The sequence below is a fragment of the Triturus cristatus genome, chromosome 2_1 (genome assembly GCF_964204655.1).
Source record: "Triturus cristatus chromosome 2_1, aTriCri1.1, whole genome shotgun sequence".
Lineage (NCBI taxonomy): Eukaryota > Metazoa > Chordata > Amphibia > Caudata > Salamandridae > Triturus > Triturus cristatus.
Window position 1 is genome coordinate 794,867,172 of NC_140581.1, and position 16,657 is coordinate 794,883,828.

At 45.9% G+C, this 16,657-nt stretch overlaps 1 protein-coding gene across 2 annotated transcripts in view; it reads right to left on the reverse strand.

The window, feature by feature from the left end:
• The window catches only part of LOC146865885 (uncharacterized), a 455,435-nt gene extending 440,609 nt beyond the window's left edge, over positions 1-14,826 (reverse strand). For both annotated transcript variants that reach the window (XM_085632802.1, XM_085632795.1), the window contains exon 1: positions 14,700-14,826. The gene's annotated coding sequence lies outside the window, so the exon portion shown is untranslated. The remainder of the gene's footprint in view (positions 1-14,699) is intronic.
• Positions 14,827-16,657: the final 1,831 nt, after the last annotated feature.

Consider the following 16,657-nt stretch of genomic DNA (forward strand, 5'->3'; position numbering starts at 1 on the left):
AGTATCTTAATATAAATGAGTAGCAAAATCCAAAGGATCAAAGAATTATGCAGTCATTTAAGGTCACTGAAAACTTGTGAACCCGAAGCAATGGATACCTCATTCAGTTATGAAGAGTCAAATACGGTTCGCCCTCAGCATAGAACATGAAAAAGAGTTTGTCAGTTTCTAAATAGCAGGTCTCATAATTGGTAACCTCAATTAATAATTTTCTAACAAATTATTTTAAAGATGGAAATAGTCTGGGGAGTCAAGTCGAGCCTCTTGTTACAAAAGGACTATTATTGAGGTTTCAGTAGTTCTTTCTGGCAATTCACTAGAAGTAACCCAGAGGAAAAAGTATCAAGAAGGAATTATTATTCAACATTTTAATTCTAGGGTTACAGAGTCACTATGACAATTTAATTTGTATTTCCACAGCTGACTCCTGAGAATTCTGCACTCTGACCAACTTCAACAAGTGTTCCTTCACTTTTAACCTCTTAGACCCTTCTCTGCACTAAGCTCAGCAGGAAGGTGGGTTAAATTCAAATTCGTTCACTGCTACTTCATTTCCTGGCTTCCGCGACCACTGACTCAAGTTTCAGTTTCCTCAAGGTGGTCAGCAGATTAATTCTATTCGGATATAAAATTGTAATAATGCTGTGTATGTCTTTTCTCAATGATTAAAGCCCTGCAGGGTGACCAATACAAACAAGAGCACCCCAGTCAATATCTCCACAATACTCCATGGATGATTATTACTGTGTTGGGTTTCCGGTGAGTGCTTGTTGACATTTCTTGAATTAGACTACCCAGCATGCTGTGGAGTGCTCTTCTTTATAAACTGTCCTGATGAGGACCTTAGCACTGAAACACTCTACTGTATTACAATTAGAATCACAAGACCTCATCCACCTGGAATTTGTTTTTATTTGTAACCACACTTGTCGCCATATCATGTTTTTTGCACCATGCTATCACTTCTTGTTGAGCACTCCCGGGCCATTGATGAATAATTTCTATACCATTACAATATAATAATTACATTTAAAAGTTAAATGTTTTCGGCCATGGCAGCAACAATGTGGTACAGGAGGTTTGTCCCCACAGTCGCCCCGGACACCAATGGGAGCGAGCGGTGGTGGGGGAAGCAGAGGGCACAGGGGGTGTGAGGTTTTGAAGGAGGAGCGGATGGTGGTTGTGCGGGGTAGGGAGGAGGGGAGGCGGAGGACTTGGGGGGGCAGGATCGCGCCTCGTGCTTGGAGGTGGACGGCACTGTCCTTGGGTGGGCTCTGATATGGGCGCCGGCGGGGGCTGACAGCGAGGATTCCGCTCCCTTTGTTTCTGGAGCAGCAGGTTGGGACAACTCTCCCCCCCCTTTACCCGGATGCTGGTGGTCGCTGCTTCGGGTTTCTGGCAGTCCTGAGAGGATCCAGGGCAGGGCTCCGATGCAGCACCCCCCGCGTTGTGGTGAGTGCAGGGACGGGTTCAGCACTGGGCGGATGCAGGTGGACGGGACTTGGCGTTTCTGGCGGTCCTGGGGTGCTCCCCGTGTTGGGGCAGGGGGCGCATGTCTACATTTGGCTGCGGGTCTGGGTGCGAGGTGGCTGGGCAGCAGTTTGGCAGGGGTTATGGCGGCCAATCGGCGGAGTCGCGCATGGTGGGGTAGATTGGCGAGGCTGCGCATGCTGTGATCTTGGACAGATTAGGGGTTTGGCCTGGATAGAGGTCCACACACAGGCTGAGTTTGGCAGAGAGCCGCGGCCTGAGAACGGTCCGGGCTGCCTTGCACGTCTGGCTGAAGGGCAGGTCCAGTTGGTGGGCGGCAGGTTCTCTGGAGGTGCGGCAGAGAGGGGTTGGTGGTGGGGAAAGACGCAACGGGGACAGCCTGATAGGCACTTCGGCGTTGGGCGGAGGCAGCACCACGTAAGGTAATGGGCAGCGACCCAGGCAGAGCGTCTTCTCTCGGGCGTCTTATTTATTGTATGCCTTTTAATGCAGGAGAAAGTGAAAGTGCGCCATGCGCGCGCCGTGTTCACGCGGGGACATAACAGCAGAGAGGCGAGCCTCGCTCGCGGAAGTGAAAGGGGGAGGGAGCGCGAGAAGAGATGCTGCGGGTGCACATGGGATGTTCGGGGGACAAGAGATGTGCACACCGCGTGGCTGTACATGCGCGTACACCAACTCAAATCCGCCAAAGCCTGCGCGTGCCCATCTCCTGTCCCACTTCCGAGGCAAGTCAGCAACAATAGATCTCGCTGGCGACAGCAGCGCTTCGCGCTGCGTTCGCCAGGCGAGACCTAAAAACTGTTGTACTAACACACATTTCTGCTACGAGGCATTGATGCGTATTTAGCGTATTTTAAGAGTGCATTTCAAAGATTCCCAAAACAACTGTCTTGTTTAAAGAACCAGTTGCTGGAGCAAGTATGACGATTATGTGACCAGACACAGTTCTGTTTGAAGGCTTTGGAGAATTTACCAAACTGTTGTATCCGATCTGTCATCGAGAACACGGGTCCCTTTTCAATAAAGTATTCCTCTGAGGTAAACACTGCGTTTTATGTTTTGGGCTAGAGACGCAGTAGTTCACTGTAGGTAAAAAGTATGGTACTGGCATTTCAGGAGGGACATCTGCGGAAGGTCAGTGCAATCTGTTTTACTCTTTTCCTCTTCGTTCTAGGAGTGCATTATGCCATATTATTAATGGGCGCACTGGTCCAATTGTGGTGCCTGCCTCCGATTGGTTTTCTAATGTGAATCCAGCAGCCATCATTAAGTGGTACATAAAGGCTGCAACAGCAGATATACATGTACTAGGGAAGAGGGACATTGTTTTCCAAAATGTGTCAGACTATGTAGCTTCTGTTACTTGTATTTATTTTGCACTGTTTAACGAATTGTATTAGTATTACAATTACAATCTTGTACAATTGTTGGAGGTTTTCGAGACACACAATAGGTTGAAAAATAACTTCATTGTTGGGCATTATTTATTTTGAAGTATAAACGCTCTCTTTCCAGTCAGACATACATAAATACATATATATTTCCACACACTCTCCTGTGCGTATACCGCTGCCTGATTCTCGAGGGTCGCGTCGCCTCTTTGGATCTCACAGGAGTAGGTCCCGTAACTTTACAACAATGATCCTTTACCCAAAAAGGATGTCGACGCCTTGTGTAGCTATTTTGGGTAAAGGAATATATGAATATATATATATATATGAATATATATATATATATATATATATAATCATGATACCAGACTGCAGCTGTAATCACTCAAGGCGGAGCCAGCTGACCTTCCGTCATTGGGAGGGCCATAGAAATTTAAGGGAGGAGGTCGTCATGCGGCAGCATCTGAAGAAGGCTAATTCAAGCTGAAATGCATCATACCACACAAGCTGTTATAAAGGAACTCCCGCTAAGCTCCCCGCTATGTCCTCTAGCTTCTTTGAATGAGGGGCTGTTTGTGGATATTTTACGCGCTTGCCAGTGCGCGTTCAGAGGACCCGTTCTCAAGTGTCCTGCGTTATTCTGGCAACGTGGCAAGTTTCTTCCGAGGTATCGGACAACGCAGGACCGCCTCAGGTTCAGGCCAGGCAAGTGGCCGCTGTGAGTAGCAGTCCGTGACTCCACGGTGAAGAGGGATCACTGAATCACTGCTTAACGGCCCTGCTCGACTCTGCATGTTGGGGCGGAACGTTGGGGACTAAAGGGAGTCCTGGACTTTAATTACGGGGTTACGCAACATTATCAAACCCCCCACCCTCACCTGGTATTACAGCGTCCATTGAAGGACATTACTCAGGCTCCACAATCGCATTTACTGGAACATGGCATTCTGGGAACTGCAGTCCATGACAACAGACTGCAGCTGTAATCACTCAAGGTGGAGCCAGCTGGCCTTCCGTCATTGGGGGGGGCATAGAAATAAGGGAGGTGGCATCTGAGGAAGGGTAATTCAAGCTGAAATGCATCATGCCACACAAGCTGTAATAAAGGAACTCCCGCTAAGCTCCCCGTTGTGTCCTCTAGCTTCTTTGAATGAGGGGCTGTTTGTGGATATATATATTTCTTTGTCTCTGATGGCATAGCTCATTTTTGTCAGCGAGGCTGTTAGGCTACCGACTCTAGGCAGGGTTATTGTCCGTTTAGCAAACCTGTACCTTTAAAGGGAGCTGTTTTTAGGTCGAACCTGGGCATCGCTTGCGCTGCTCTCCGAGGCATGCTGTATTCAGTCTATGGCCATTCAGCACGCCCAGCGCTTCTGGTTGGTTGGTTTGCTACCCAGATTATAACTGATCCTTTCAGAGCATGAGGTGGGCATTGCTTTACCACCCGCCCTCAGTCTCTACGATCCTGTCCTTTCTGCTGCAACACAGTCAGACTGCCCTGATCTTCTCTGCTGTCCTCTTAACAAGAGCAGTGGCATCTTTATTACTTTCTTAACAAAACTTCAACCTAGAGTAGAGTGTGGACAATTGCAACTGCCTTCCTCAGACCATTTTAATATATGCAAACAAAATACAAGGCCAACTTAGGGGGAACAAAGCAAACAGAAGGAGCTAATGGACAGAGCACTAAAACTTTTCAGACACTCACCCCGTCACATATCTGGATTGATCCATCAGCGTTCTTTAGCTCACTTCGCCACCCCAGCGCAGACCCAGCCATATGAAAATAAGTGGTGACCCTATGCCTAAGGGGAACAGTCCAGACCAGTATGCCCAGACGTGGGGCCCTTGCTCGCTTTACCACTGGATTCAAGCTAGCATGGCTGATGAGGGGTGTTACCCCGAAACCGTGCCCAGGATGCCTGTTTCTAGTCCAGTGAAGACCTGGGGGTGAGTGTATAAAACATTTTAGCGCTCAATCCATCCTCACCTTGTGTTTTCATTTTAATATATAACCACATCACACCCAGTCTGCTGTCACTCAAGCAGTATCTAGTCAACCAAAGCATGGAGTAAAAGGGCCCATATTTCATATTTAAAACACCACAGAGCTATGTACTACTCGATGGTATAAAAGTGTTGACCCTGTTCCAACCGATCAGAGACCTAAGATCTACTGCCCGGAGCAGCCTGCCACTCCACGCGGACTGTTCTTGTGAATACAGGTCATGTGATGGCTTGGCTGAGCATCTTGATGATTTTTAAAGTGCTGAGCTGATACAGTAAGCTTCCTTTCCAGCAGCGCTACATAACTCACTAAGTAAGGAGCATGCTGTACAAAGTTCTACAAAAAAGACAAACAATGGAGTTCTTTGTTTTGTTAAGGTGGGGAGGGCATATCCTTACCAAGTGCATTAATGTTAGGCCGTTTACATCATAGATTATGTCATTTTAAAAGTATTATTTATAGATGTTGTTTGTGTGCCATGGAAGGCAGCCTTCAACAGTTCACCACATCATTAAACTTCACTACATACCACTCCACAACACAAAATACCATTCCACACAATTACACTCCACATAATTCCAGTACACACAACACAACATAATTACTATCCCCACAATTCCACAGCACATCATGCCACGTAATTCCAATACACAAATCCGCTCCACACCAAACAATTCCACGCCACACAATTTCACAACTAACTAATCCAGTCCACATAATTACAGAACACATCAGATACATAGACTCCATAACACACAAGTAAAACATATTGACATTAACAATGCCAATAGCTCCAACAAATACAAGACCTATTGCTTAAGTAAAACACATTGCCATTTACAATGCCAATTGCTCCAAATCCAACAAAAGCAAGACCTATTGCGTTTCCAATGCTTGTTATAAACTAGACACCAGGGGGGCTACAGGGTGGTGTGTCCTGCATGGGTCCCACAATGTTTTCTTACCCAGAAGCCCTTGCAATCCTCAAACATAGGCTAAAAGCACACCTTTTCTTCAAATTTCTGAGACTCAAAGTACTAGAATCTAAGGTGAGCTGCAAATTTCCCGCCACCAAGAGTTCCCACCCATATCTTGATAAAAATGGTACTTCACCTGAATGGGTAGGCTTAGTGCTCGCAAAAGGGCAGGGTCGAAGACGCAATGTGGACACATCAACAAAAGGGGTAGCTGCGGTTTAGGGGCACAGGTTCAGCGGTCAACCAGGGAAACCTAACAAAGCCAGGCATTTCTGGAAAACAGACACCCAGGGGCGACAGGGTGGTGTGCCTCTCGTGGATCCCACAAAGTGTTCTTACTCGAAATGCCCTGCAAACCTCAACATTTGCCTACAATCATGCATTTCTGTGAGGTATTCTTCCAGAATCAGAAGGAATCCCCAAAATTCCCAACAACCAGCATTCCGCCCCTAGTCCGGATAAAAAAGGCTGCCCACTTGTGTGGCTGGGCTAGTGCCCGTGACAAGAATGGATCAAACTACAGTCAGTGAGAGTCGTCGTAAAGGGACATTCATTGCACTTGTTATTATCTGTTTCTGTCGCGGGCACTAGGCTTAGCCTCACAAGTGAAGTACTATTTTAAGCAGGAGACTTGAGGGGAAGGGTAGATGGTAGGGTATTTGTTGCTGCATATAGATTCCGTAACCTTCCATCACAAGATTGTGAGAATATGCTTTTTTTTAGTCAAAGTTTGGGGTTTGCAAGGGTTTCCTGGTAAGAAATCCTAGTGAGCCATGCAAGTCACCCACCCTGGATTCCCTCAGGTGTCTAGTTTTAAACAATGTGCAGGTTTGCTAGGTTTCCCTAGGTGCCGGCTGAACTACGGCCCAAAATCCACAGCTAGCCATACTGCAAACAAGCATTGGCAAAGCCAGTAGGTCTCACCTATGAAAGCTACTGGCTTTGACAATGTGTTGTAGCCATTATGTACACCAGTGTGGCTGCTGTTCAGTATGGCTAAATGTTAGTGGAGTGGTGTAGACTGTAGAGTGGAGTGGGGTAGAATTGAGTGGGGTGGATTGAAGTGGGATAGATTTGAATGGGGTAGAGTGAAGTGGGATAGATTTGAATGGGGTAGAGTGGAGTGGGATATATTTGGGGTAGATAGAGTGGAGTTGCGCAGAGTGAAATAGGGTAGACTGAGTGGATTATAGTAGGGTAGAATGGAGTGGGGGTAGACTGGGATATTTTGTAGTGCGGTAGATTCGGGTAAAGTGGTGTGGGGTAGATTGGGGGAGTGCGGTAGATTGAATTAGGGTAGATTGGGGTGAAGTGCAAGCAGAGTGAAGTGGCCTGGGGTAGACTGGACTGGAGTGGTGTAGTTTGAGGTGGTGTAGTTTGGAGTTGGGTAGATTTGTGTGGAGTAGGATATATGGTGGTAGACGAATGGAGTGCAGTGAATTGGGGTAGAGTGGAGTGGGTAGATAGGAGTAAATTTGAGTGGAGTGGTGTAGATTAGAGTAGAGTGTATTGGGGCAGATGGGAGTGGAATAGACTGGGTGGATTAGGGTAGGATAGATTGGAGTGAAGTGGGGAAGATTAGAGTGGAGTAGATTGGAGAGTAGCTGGATAGAGTCGCTTGGGGTAGATTGGAGTGGGATAGACTGGGTTAGGGCAGAGTAGATTGGAGTAGGATAGTTTGTGGTGGAGTGGTATAGGATAGATAGGAGTGGGATAGTTTGGGTTGGAGTGGGTTAGATAAGACATGAGTGGGAAGTTGTGGGTGGAATGTGGCAGATTGAGTGAAGTCGAGTGGGGTAAAGTGGAATGGAGTGTGGTAGATTAAGGTAGAGTGGGGTGCGGTCCGGTATATTGGAGTGGTGTTGGATATGTTGGAGTGGAGTTGAGATTGGAGTGGTGTTGGATATGTTGGAGTTGAGAGTGGAGTGGAGCGAGATGGATTGGGGAAAAGTGGAGTTAGGTAGACTAGCATGTAGTGTGGTGGAGTAGATTGGGTGGATTAGAGTAGGGTCGATTGGAATGGAGTAGGGTAGATTGGAATGGAGTAGGGTAGATTAGAATTGAGTACGGTAGATTGGAGTGGGGCCGACTGAAAAGGGATGCTTGGAGTGGGGAAGAGTGGAGTGGGTTAGATTGGGGTGGGGTACATTGCGGTGGGGTGGAGTGGGGTAGACTGGAGTAGAGTGGATCCGAGTAGATGGGGTAGACTGGGCTAGAGTAGATTGGGGAGGGTTTGATTGGGGTGGGGTGGATTGACGTGGAGTTGGTTAGACTGGAGTGTGGAAGATTTGAATGGAGCATGGTAGATTGGAGTGGGGAAGATTTGGGTAGGGTGGAGAGTGGTAGAGTGGAGTAGGATTGATTGTGGAAGACTAGAATGGGGTAGATTGTGGCAGACTGGAGTGCCGTAGACTGTGGTGGAGTGCCGTAGACTGTGGTGGAGTTGGGTAGATTAGAGTGGATAGGAGTTGGATAGATTGCAGTGGTGTGGGGAAATTGGAATGATGCTGATATGAGAATTATATAGCGCACAGCTACTCCAAAGAGTGTCCAGGTGCTGAAATCAAGGCTACCTGCACAACACCGATCGTCTTGTTAACTTGTTGAAAGGGCCATGTTTAAAAAAAATTCTTAAAGGTGAAAAGTTCCGTTGTGATGCGTAGCTACAGAGGGAGTTTATTCCTTGCGAACGGCCCGAGGTAAGAAAAGGACCTGCCGCCAGTTCTGGCCCGACAAATTTTATGAACTCTAGCCAATTGCTCGGAGGAGGAACGTAGGTTTCTAGAAGGGACATAATCATGTATCCTCTCTCGCAGATAACCTGCTCCAGCAGCATGCGGGGCTTTCGGAACAATGATTTTAAAAGGATCCTTTTTTTTTTTTTAACAGGAAGCCAATGAAGTGCCTTCAAACAGCAAAGACATATGTGTTCTCGGGGGAAGACTGGGGAGGATGCGATCCACCGAATTCTACACCACTTGAGTCTGACAAGAAGATACTCTGAGAGACCCAAGTATAATGTGTTTCTGTGATCCAATCTGAAAGTTATCAATGCTTGGATCACCATTCTCTAAGCTTCGTCAGACAGTAAGGGAAGGAATTTTTTTAGAATGTGTTACAGCCCAAAACATGAACCAGCCAGTACCTGGATTTTTGGTTGCAAAGAAAGGGCAATTTAATTCCTACGTTCTTTACAGTACCTTGTTGTGGGAGGGGGGCATCCTTCGGCCAAAAGGTCTTCCATAGATCTGGCGATGAAGGGCCAAAAAACGCAATCTCAGTTTTATCAGGATTTCTTTTGAATTGACTGATGGATAGCCAGTGAAACACATTAGAGGGGCAATTTTTGATGACTTCACCAGCGAGCTCTTCACCCTTTCCACTGGAGAAAAAGATGGGTGTCACTAACATATGTGATTACCTTAGCCCCTAAGGTCTCACCTAGCACAGCTAAGTACGTGAGTAGGCTATCCTGTTTTAGGTTTAAACCTATATTAACTGATTAAAAAAACCTAAACCAGGAAATCCAGGGTGGTCCCTATCGGCAGATTGGCCGCGGTCCCAACAGGGGAGTGACCGCATATTGAACTGCCGTGGGTGGAGGAAGGGACACAATACTTGGGCATCCGCTTGGCGAACACAGCTGCTGCCTATCTTGAACTTAATATTGGCCGGGTGGTGGGAGGATTGTGGGGGTCGATTTGCTTTTGGACTGATCTACGGCTGTTGCTCATGGGGCGCTGCGCGGTTATTGAAATGATTGTTCTGCCTCTCTGTGTGTATTTGTTGCAGCACTCATTCTATATAATACAGTGATCGCACTTCCACAAGCTAGAGAGTCTATTGGTAGACCTCTTGTGGGGGAGGAAGCGCAGAAGGGTGAGGTTGGCAACGTTGCAGAGGACGTGGAAAAAGGGTGGGCTGGAGGTGCCCCACTTAGAATTTTACTACGTGGCCTCTCAGTTACAGCATGCGGTTCACTGGTTGGATAACGAGGAAAACTGGGAGAAGTGCCTGTTGGCGGGAACTTATGGCAACTGCATGCTGACGGAATTGTTGATGTTGCAGGGTGGAGTCCCTGAAGAATATGTTGTACGACATGTAGCAGTAGTGTGGGAGAACGTGGTGAGACGGGTGTTGCAGCATGCACCGTTTGCTCCTGATATACCCCTGTGGGCAATGCACCCATTCGCCAGTATCACAGACTCCATGTCAGTTCGCCGTTGGAGGGATGGCGGCTGCCAGATGCTGGGGGACCTTTATGTAGACGGAAGGTTTGTGACTTTGGAAGAGGCACAGGAAACCTTCGACCTAGGACCAGGCCAATTCTTGAAATATGGGAACATTTCTAGTGTTGCACGTGAACTTTGGCCGGGGCGCCCGGAGGAAACCCCTACTACTAACACTCTGAAAGTCATGCTGTACGGGGGAGGCGACTAGTCTCCCATCTCTATAGAGCACTGAGAGATGATTTACCAGGAGAGACTAAGAATCTAGCAAAAGTGGGGTATGCTACTAGATGAACCCCTGACGGAGAGTGACTGGAGAAAGGTACAGGAGGTGGTGCAGAGGATTAGTCCAAATACACGATTCAGCTCCTCCAATATAACCTAGTACATAATGTATACCTCACCCAAAACATGCTACATATAATCTACCCTTCCGTAGGGATGAATGTCCCAGATGCAACAACAGGGCGCGGTTTTCCACCATATGGTATGGTCATGTTCGTTGCTGCTTACCTTTTGGGAGAGAGTACTTGCATGTCTACAGGAGGTTACAAGCTGGAGTATTCCCAGAGATATTAGGCAGGCACTACTGGGAGTATTGCGCGTGCCAAAGAACAAGAAACTTATCTGACGATTCGTCAATCTGGGACTGGTCCTGGCTTGAAAGCGGGTGGTCGTAGCATGGTTACAGCCCTGGCCTCCAAGGTATACGGATTGGATAAGAAATGTGTACGAATGGGCGACTGCTGAATCGGTAAGAATAAAATCTGTTAGGATGGATGATAAAGCTGAGGAGGAGCTGCTAGCATGAGCCTCTATGTTGGCAGATACAGAGGGAGGACAAGCGCCTGCATCCCAGGAGGCCCTGGATGGGGATGCCTCCCCAAGCAGAGAATAAATGCGGAAACTTGCCTAGGACATGAGTGGGTTTTAGCAAATAGATATACTTCTGAACTGTGTATGTGATCATGTAATTTGATGCCGACTGACCAGGAACAGGAACGTGGGGTAGAGGGGAGGGGAAAGTTAATTACAGATATATGTTGTATATGTTATACTGAAAGGAGCATGTGGGAACCGAAGTTGTATGTAAATGGTAATTGCTGTAAGCGACGCTCACAGATACAGATGTAATGCGGTTATCGAAAATGCCAGTAAAAATTATGAGGAAAAAAAAACCTGAAAGGGATATAGCCCTCACCAGTGTAAACATATAAACACTGATAAACACCTGCACAGCCACAAACTAAATGCCATTCAAAGAAAGTAAAAAGAGAGTGAAAGAGTAATTTGTATTTCTTCCTGAATGGGCCATTATAATGTAACTTTATTATACAAGGTAGCAGCAAGAAAGACTGGGCTAACATTATTCTGCTTGAGTTTTGTTCTTTAGAGGTGTTACTAAAATATTGTTTCTTCTTCCTTTTGTTTTTTCAGTTTATGGTCTTTGATCTAAAGAGGCAGGAATTAGACTCATGTTTTACGTCTTATTTTACAAACTGTAGAGAATCAGGAAATATCAAAATCTTATTTCGGGAGATGCTGTCTGCATGTCTTCAAGTAACAAAATGCTCTCCTCCAGAGACGATGATAGATCAATTAAGTATGGGAAAGAGAGTTTCCTTGCTTTAGCCCTCTCTTTGGCTCTGCCTTGTATCTCGTCATCATGTACTGTACATAGGCTTGACAACAGATTTGTGCCCCAAAGATTCCACAATACCTGAAAGCATAGAGGCATGTCTAGTTTCCTCCCACTGCCTTCTCTTTCTAGGTTGTACAAGGATGTACGCATCACTTAGTTGATTCACGAAAGAGCAATGCTTTCTCTGACTGCCGGTGCACCCACCTGCCCCAAAATCGTCAAACCTTGTCTTAACTCCTGGTCTCTCGCCGCAAATGAGCATCAATTGCTTACCTTCCGTTCAACAGCATTTTTAACCAGATTGCAATAGGGGCAAGGGGCATTTAACAAGATTTTCTCCACTGCCTCTTGGCCCGAGCCTTGCTCAAATGACTCCCATAAAATATATTTATTGCCCTCTGGCTCATTTCCGCATTAGAGTGCGCTTCCACAGTCAGTATTAACTCGTTATTTTCCCTTGGGACATCACCTATCAGGATGCTCCTAGTAAGATTCACAGAGTTTAGGCCTCTAGGGGTTCCAGGCATAGGAATAGCGACTGCTTGGGCCGCTGGCTGCTCCATTTGTAGACCCCTTTTAAAACCATTGTTCCCACAATCAGCTTAGTTGCTTTGGTCATAGCCCAAGCACGGCAATTAACAAATGGCCCCACTCCTTCAACTTGGGGTGCAAAAATTACCTAATTGAATAGCTTTGAACTTTTGTAGTGCTACGGCTACTGACTTAGTCTCTTTGTCTTCCAACTTGAGATCTCAAAACTCACAATGGGCTAACTGCACCTTGAGCTTCTGCGAACGCACCAAGATAAACATTCGGGCAGAGCTTCCTAGCCCCAACCCCAACTCAACCTGACCACAACCTGCAAGTCAAAGAACGCTTGGCAACATTTTGACTTCATCTTGGAGGATGAGTTACTGAAAATCATTTTGAAAACCAAACCATCAAACAACGGCATGGATCAGATAGCTGGGAACATTGCCAAAGACCTTGCTCACCACCTGTTTCCTTACTGAACAAGACTAGTGAATCACTGCCTTAAGCAGGGAATACTCCCTAAGGGCCTCGAAAGTGGCCAATTCACTACACTTCTCAAAAATCCTTCCACTGACACAGGTTATCTCAACCACTTTCACCCCAAATCCAAGCTTACATGTCTAGCAAAAGTTATTGAAAGCTGTGTACTACAGATCCCACAAAATACCCTCTTACAGAACACCAGTCTGGCGTCAGTGAAGGTTTCAGCAGAGAAACAGTACATCTCCAAGTCATTGAGTGCTCCGCATCATGGATTCACATATCTCCTGCCTCCTTATCGACCAATCTTGTCTGCTCAAAGGTTTCGTTTTTTCGTTCAAACACAGGATCTCAAAACTCTAGTTCAATCACACTGGTGCTGCCAAGGATCGAGTAGAGCAACATCCTTTTGATCGGTCTTCCCAAAATGCATCTTGGTCCACTAAAATCAGTACTGCATGCCGCAGCATGATTTGTCTTTGGCATCAAAAGGGATGACCATATCTCACTGCTATGTCAAATGCTCTGCTTGCTTCCAAATGAAGACAACACTATGTGCAGAACAACATCCACCTGACGATACCTGGAGGTCAAGCTCATAAAACCTTGTGAGGGCAAGCTGTCACAATGCACTGAAACGCTACTTCAAGAACTAACAACCTTCAAGAAGGTTCAATTTTTTTCAGGGAGAGCTACTACCATAATCTGGAACTCTTTACATCCTGAGTTACGTACCACTACCCTTCTGTTCATCTTAATGAATAAACTGAAAGCCCTTCTCTTTGGAGGTATTTCAATTAATTTCTTCTTTTCAGCTTTGCTCACCCTGTTTCTGCTTAACACTTCTATCTTGGCTGAGGACTGCTCTTGATCCTGAGCCCCTCAACTTCTCTTGTCCTCTTCCTACTCCTTGCATCTTAATCAACACCCTTTCTCTTAAATATTTAGGATCTGGCTACCAGGTTATAGAAGACTGAAATTCTGCACTGAATAGGATGGCCAACCATCCCGCAATTTACACGTTTGCCCTGCAATCACAGTCCCCGCCCCTTCCCCATAGCTAGCACAGACAATGCGTCCCACTGTCCTGCACTTTAGTTTCCTACTACTTATAATTCTCTCAAAAGAAATCAACTCTCACTCTTTCAGCCCTTAATGAACTGTAAAAGAGGTGCCGATCAGTGGCTTGGAGCATGAACCTGAAGAACAGTAGGGGTACTGAACAATGCATGCTATTCTATTGAGATGCAAAGCATGCCACCTGCAGATTAACAGCCCGGAATGGATTAATGTATATATACTATGCAGGGGACTGGTCTTGGGAGTATGTACTTTGATCATTAGTTCTTCATTAAGCCGGTTTCGAAATGCAGACATATTGTCAGATCAGTGGATGGAGGCTTAGATCCTGTCATTTGTCAAGACGTGGTTTCAGGGCACGGCTTAAAAATATGCAATTCCATTTGGATAGGAGACATGTTCGTTTTCAAAAATTGTTTATCAAAAGCGAGCATGAGGTATAAATGGATTAAAAGCTCAAACACAATATGAATAATGATTGCACTAGATAAACTCAATATCCGCCTGAGTTATAACTAATACGATGTATATGGGAAGGAAAATTATGCCACAAAAACGAGATAAGCGATTCACAGTTCCAACAATCACCAAAAAGCGGTTTCCGGCGTCTGCGCACGCAGTTGACCACCTTTGTGTACTGTCTTGTATTGCTGCTTATCCGCTGACAGTGTACAATATCCCGTTTAGCTTCCTACTTGTTCACATCTTGTCATCCTATTTTTATTGCTAGCGAAATTGATTACAATATGCTTGAACGTTATTGGCGTTTTGTATCATTCTAACACCTTCGGGTAATGTCCGCGCTATTTAAAACTGCATAATAAGTAAACGTAAAGCAACACACATCACGATATATCGTAATCTTACCAATATATGGGTGCACGACACCGGTTTCAAAGGGTGCAAATTACCATATTCCGACCCCTCTCCAGGTGCACTCTCGCCTGACCTCACGTCAGGAAACAAACGCTTCCGGTTCCGTAGCTTAGTTTCAGAGATGAAAAGAGGACAAGCATCACAGCGTGTCTAGCATAAGAACATTTCTGCAGTGCCTTTTCAGAGAGATACTGAGGGCTAGACTTGCGAAAAAGATAATAGAAAATGTGAAAGAAAAATGTAACCGTGACGCAAAAGCCGTAAGTAGTTAATAAGGTGCTTGTGTGCTTGTCAAACTAAGCAATCAAATCGCTAACTTTTCAGCAGTATGTAGGGCTTGAAATGCATACTGCTATTACTCAGTGTACTTCTTAGTCGCACATAAAGTTAATATTTTAAGTTATACATTTCAAAATCTAGTGTTCATGACACCAACACCCATTCAAGGTTCTACAGGCGAAATTTCAAAATGGCCGCCTTTATTACGACTACTAGATGAACTCTTTTCTGCGCTAAACTTGCAGTTTCTTCGTTGCTGTCGGCGTCTGACAGAGCACTCATGTAAAGCTACTCCCAGTAGTAACGATTCTTCTTATGTTCTCGTTCTAATGTTTGTGATTAATGAGTTTTATCCTTTTGAACTTGTATACAACACATATACAGTTCAGGAAATATATGCATAGCTGACACGTTTTTTAGATTGTGTGCTTTGGGAAAGGGAGTCGGTGATATTCAGCAACCAAACGTTTTATTTCTGTTTTGTTTTTAAAACATAAATAAAGGGCATAGTCATTTACAGTCTAAAAAGCTTTAGGAGAGCGTGTCTAGGACAAAGTTATTTGAGAAAATAGTGCTCAGAGGCTGTAATTAACCCCTTCGCCGCGGCGCGAATTCCGCCGCGGCGCTGGGGGTTTTTTCGGTGAGCGTGGCGCCGCTGTGCTCATGACGGAACCACTCCGTCATGAGTCACGGGCGAGCTGTGCTCATGACGGAGTGGTTCCGTCACGGCGCCGCCCACTTACGTTACACGCCCGCACAGGCGGGGAAAAGGCGCCGCATGGGCGGAGCGGCCGCCAACGGCCGCAGCATGACGGAACCACTCCGTCATGAGCACAGCGCGACCGTGGCTTATGACGGAGTTGTTCCGTCATGAGCAGGGAAGGGGTTAAAGCCTACTGAGCAACAACACACGTAACCGGGGTTGTTGCCATGGGAGGTTACAACATAAGACAAGGCGGTACTAAGGAGGGACTAATAAGCCTTTTAACCAATGAACAGCCACAGTTTACAGTGGACAATGACACAAGCAAATGAGAAATGTGGGTGGAGAGTGGGCGGGGCTTCAAGTCCCTACCTCAATACAGCATGCCTGGTGCCCAGGCTCGACCTAAAAAGGGGTCTGGTAGTATTCGTAGCAGTTATCATAGTAGTTATCACACAGAGATCAGACTCTTTTCATACATTCCAATAGCCCAGATCCATTCGGACTCTAGATTTAAAAAAAAAAAAAAAAGTGGCTTTAATTTGGCTGAAATTGCCTCTGTTTCTATAGAAGTTTATGGGGATAACATTACCCCGATTTGTTTTTTCAAAATCTCTCACTTTCCTGTTCTAAAATGTTGGCATGTATGTACCTCAAGCATGTGTAGGGGGAGGGGGTGGAGGGGTTGAACTGACCCTACAGTCAGTGGTGCTGTGCTATCAAGTCACTAGAGATGAATTAAGCCACCATATTAAAAGGGACAGCCGAGGCAAACTTGACATGCGCTGATGACAATCCCATTAGTGAACTAAGAAGCAAGCCAGTTTTCATTCCTACCCTACATGTGCCATGACATCATATCATATTAATGGAGCTACATTAAAGACTATCAAATCAAGCATGAGATAATTTTGTGCAACACACACCCTGAAGGTATTCTCATATGTGGTAATGAACTAAAAGGCTC